The 5030-nt window shown below is 43.7% G+C and overlaps 1 pseudogene; it reads right to left on the bottom strand.

The window, feature by feature from the left end:
* Positions 1-4105: 4105 nt before the first annotated feature.
* LOC126238177 (5S ribosomal RNA) lies at positions 4106-4223 on the bottom strand (annotated as a pseudogene).
* Positions 4224-5030: the final 807 nt, after the last annotated feature.

Raw genomic sequence — 5030 nt, forward strand, 5'->3', positions numbered from 1 at the left:
AACATCGTAAGGACGGCTGTAGGTGTTCTATTTTATTACACTATTTGTTTGGGCTGACTCCAGCTATAAAATGCACAAACGAAATTGCAAGTATCTGTCGAAACACTAGAGAAAGTGCTCCTAAGCATGTCTGTTGTTTACAAGACTTAGCTGTTACACGCAGTGGTTTAATATTGGAGCATGTTAGGAGTTTTATTCGACGTTACATTTCTGCAGTGCACATCTGAATATATTTTTGGGACCCGAAGAACGTCAGATTCAAGACCTAAATCAATCGCCTTTAAGAAAAATAAAGTAGTACAGCTCCGTATTATACTATACAAATTTTAACCTTCATCAAAACTGTCTAGCACCACATACACAAATAGTAAGGTAGAGATCACTGTATGTTAAAAATTTTAAAAAAGCTAAATACGTTCATATTGATGATTAATATGTTGCCATATTTTTTACTTAGCTTACAATAATTTCAAAGCTGACTCTTTGTACATCATAGCGAAAGAGTGTAATTACGATCCATGGAGCATGCAAATCATTAAATAACCTCATGTTTGAAAAGAAAATGAGACTAGGTTTTTAAGTTCCGTTGAAGACGAGACTCACGTTTGTAATGGTACGATGCTACACCATTCGTTGGGAATTTGGGACGGTATTTCACATTGATGTTTCCGCACTGCTACAAGTATCGTGATATATTTTTAAATGAAAGCACATAACATAATTTTTGTGATAATGCTTGATAATGCCTAAAGGGGCGAAACTAGTTAGCAGACAAGACTTCTTTTACACAAATAAATACAACCTCACCCAGGAAACTGAATTCTGTCGACAGAATTGACGACCTGTGCTTCGACCACGACTGGTACGCTGGTGTCAAGCCTTGGTAATACTTTGAGTCCTCAGGCTTCTGTGGCTTTGTGCGATCCACCTTGGTCTCTTACCCTGTGCCAACCTCTTCATCGCTGAGTAGCACTAGCGCCCAACACCTTCAGTTACTTGTTGAATGTACACAGGTCAGCCAGAACTTTATGATCACCTACCTAATAGACGGTATCTCCACCTTTGACACGGATAACAGCCGCGACGCGACGTGGCATGGAAGCAATGAAGCCTTGATAGGTCGCTGGAGAGAGCTGACACCACATCTGCACGTTCAGATCTGGCGAGTTGGGTGTCAGCACATCAATTGGAACTCGCCACTGTGTTCCTCGAATCACTCCATCACTCTCCTGAACTTGTGACATAGCGCATTGTCTTATTGAAATTTGCCACTGCCGTCGGGAAACTCGATCGGCCGTCATGGTGCCTAGCACGAGCTCCAGTGGACCTAAGAATGCCCACGTGAATGTTCTCCAGAGCATAACGGGGCCGCCGCCAGCTGGTCTCCGTCCCGCAGTACTGGTGTCAAGGAGCTGCTTCCTTAGAAGATGACAGAACTGCGCCCTCCCACCGATATGATGAAGAAGATACCGGGATTCATCCGAACATGCAACGCTCTGCCACCGCGCCAACGTCCAGTGTCGATAGTCACGTCGCCATTTCAGTCGTAGTTGCCGAGGTCGCGGCGTTAACATTGGCACGTGGATGGATCGTCGACTGTGGAGGCCCATCGTTAGGAGCGTTCGGTGCACTGTGTTATCAGACACAGTTTTACTCTGCCCAGCGTTAAAGTCTGCTGTTAGTTCCGCCACAGTTCGCCGCCTGTTCTGTTCTACTGCCCTATCCAGTCTACGACGTCCGACATCTGTAATGAGGGGTGGCCGCCCAACACCACGACGTTTGGATGTGGTTCCACCTTAGTTGCACCAAGTGTTGAAGACACTGACCACAGCAATCCTCGAACACCCGACAAGTCGTGCAGTTTTAGAAATGCCTTCGGGCCGTCACAATCTGCCCTCGGTCAAACTCAGACAGCTCGTGCCCCTTCCCCTCCTACACACGGACACTACATGCACCGTGCATGTGTCTGACAAGCAGTCATACCTCGCCAAGCGACGCTGCTACCATTCGAACGGCTTTATATCTGTAGTAGGTCGGTGGTAATAATTTTCTGGCTGATCAGTGTATCCCACTTTCTGTCTTTCCGTACAGGTTTTGCCGTCTACAGTTCCCTCTAGTTGTGCCTTCTCCTCCTCCTCGTTCTGCTTCTTCTTATTATTATTATTACTATTACCGAACTGGATGACGCAGTGATTAGCACACTGTTCTCGCATTCCTTCCGTTTCACCTACTTCTCCTTCTTCTTATCCTCCTCCTCCTTCTCATTCCTCTTTTCCTCCTCCTGCTTCTCCTTCTCCTTCTTCTTCTATTCCTCTTCCTCCTCCTCCTCCTCCTCCTCCTTCACTTAATGGAGCAGGCTTGCAGCCTCTTCCGTCAGCATTGAAGTCACAAGTGTCTCGGTTGTCCTGCATCTTTCTTCACTATCGGTTTATAATTATTTCGCCCGCTTCTACTCACAAGCTGTTTCCTCGCTGATAATCTCGGCGTTGAGCATTCGTAAGCTGCAAGCTCAAAAATGGTTCAGATGACTCTGAGCACTATGGGACACTGAGGTCATCAGTCCCCTAGAACTTAGAACTACTTAAACCTAACTAACCTAAGGACACCACACATATCCATGCCCGAGGCAGGATTCGAACCTGCGACAGTAGCAGTCGCGCGGTTCCGGACTGAAGCACCTAGAACCGCTAGGCCACCGCGGCCGGCGAGTTGCAAGCTGTTTCCTTTTTAAGCATCCTTGCTCGAGTTCACAACAAACAACTAAATACGAAACTTGCATTCTGTAGATGGTGTTGACCTTATTCTGTAGACGTCGTTTAAGAAGGGCTTCTTCGATGTTCCTCCTCTAAGGCGGAGAAATAAGTGATAAAAAGTTTTTTGAAAATATGTCGCTGTTAAGACAATTTTGGAGTTCGACCTACGAAAATTGGTACTTAGTTTTTCGGTCAGAAATGAAGAAATATTTTTTCTAGCAGTTTTTGAAATTTAACCCCTGTGGGAATGAAATAATGGTTGAAGGTTTTCCTGAAAATAAATCATATTAATGAACTTCTAAAGTATTTTTGAACACTGGTATTTGACTTGTCGGTTACAAATAAAAAAATACGCGTTTCAGTTCTTTTGGAAAATCAATCCCTAAGGGAGGGAAACAGGGCCAGCCAGACATTCGATGACTCGTTACTGCCCAGTCCAGACCTCTAAGGATAGAAACTTGAAATTTGAGATGGTGTGGATCTTACACCGTAGGCAGCGTTTAAGGGGGCGAAATAGAAGATGAAAGGTTTTTGAAAATACGTCCCTATTAACTTAGTTTTGAATTTTTAAGCTAGAACTACGAAAGCTGGTATTTGGTTTCTCAGTGAGAAATAAAGAAATACGTGTTTCAGCATTCTTGGAAATTCAGCCACTAAGGGGGTAAAGCAATATGCGATCGTTTTTAAAGATACTTCTATGGAAGGCGGTATTTAACTTCTCGGTTAGAAATTTGAAAAAATGCGTGTCTCAGTGCTTTAGGAAATTTAACCCTCTAAGAGAGTGAAATAGCGGACGAAAAGTCTTATGAAATTATTTCGTTATGAAAGCACTTCCAAAGCTAAGTTCATGAAAATTTGTACTTGTCTTCTCTGCTGGAAATAAAAAAATTACGTGTTTCACTGTTTTTTTAAATTCAACGTCCGAGTGGGTAAATTGTGGATGAAGACTGAAAATTTTTCACACAAATTTTGGTATATCAAAAAATTTTTAAAGCCAGATCTTCGAAAACTGCTGTTTCACTTCTCGGTTAGATATAAAGAAATATGTGTTAGGAAATGAAAGTTTCTATGGAAATATCACGACGAGAACGCAAAAAGCATGATTAACAAAAACCTTCTATTCCTGCTACTAAAATCGCTTTTTGGTAAGAAAAGAACTCCGTCTTCAGGCCACAAGTGGCCCATCCGACCGCTTTGTCATCCTCAGCTGAGGATGCGGACAGGAGGGGCTTGTGGTCAGCACACCGCACCGCTCTTCCGGTCGTTATGATGGTTTTCTTCGACCGGAGCCGCTACTATTCGGTCGAGTAGCTCCTCAGTTCGCATCACGAGACTGAGTGCACCCCGAAAAATGGCAACAACGCATGGCGGCCCAGATGGCCACCCATCCAAGTGCCGGCCTCGACCGACAGCGCTTAACTTTGGTGATCTAACGGGAACCGGTGCATCCACTGCAGCAAGGCCGTTGCCTTTTTGGTAAGAAGTACATTCGGAAAAGACTATGCTCCTACGGCCTTAATTAGCGCGACAATTTTAGGAGGTGTTGCTGCTTGTGAACAACTTAAAAACGCGATTAAAGAAAAAAAATCTGTGCAGGCCATGCAATCTACGGGATCGAAGCAGAGGGCGCTAAGCTTTAGAGTACATTTTAAGTTCTCCTCTTATAATATTGTTTTAAACTTTATCTCCAAGGGCACGTCCTTTTAATTCCGCTACAAATTTCATTTCAGCCTGTTGTATTCTTCTTTTGTTTTTCTTAGTTAATGTCGGAAATTCGCTTCCGTACGTTAGAATAGGTGTAGCTACTGCTTTCAAATATCATTTGAAATTTATTTCATTTATTAGTGACGTCATTTTCATATTCATAGTTGATATTGCAGCCTAACAGCGGAGAATGTGGCACCTACTCTATTAATCATTTATCTAGTACTGTTTTGGATCAGATATACGAGGATTGTCCAGAAAGTAAGTTCCCACCGGTCGCTAAATGGGAACCACAGTGAAAATCAGAAACATTTTATTTGCAAGAGTTACCTACACTTTCCAGATACTTCTCTACATAGTCGCCGCTCCGATTTTCCCTTTGGAGGCCATTACTTTGTTTTATTTCATTTTCTAGGTGATAATTCTTACGTATATGATTTAGGTGGACTGCCGGTGCTGTGCCACTCAAAGGACACCAGCGCTAACCCGAGACGACATGCTGCGGAGTCCGCGTGCCACCCACATGGCGGCTTCCGCGGTCCCACACTTCTTGCTTCGAAATTATTCACAACG

The sequence above is a fragment of the Schistocerca nitens genome, chromosome 2 (assembly GCF_023898315.1).
Source record: "Schistocerca nitens isolate TAMUIC-IGC-003100 chromosome 2, iqSchNite1.1, whole genome shotgun sequence".
Classification (NCBI taxonomy): Eukaryota; Metazoa; Arthropoda; class Insecta; order Orthoptera; family Acrididae; genus Schistocerca; species Schistocerca nitens.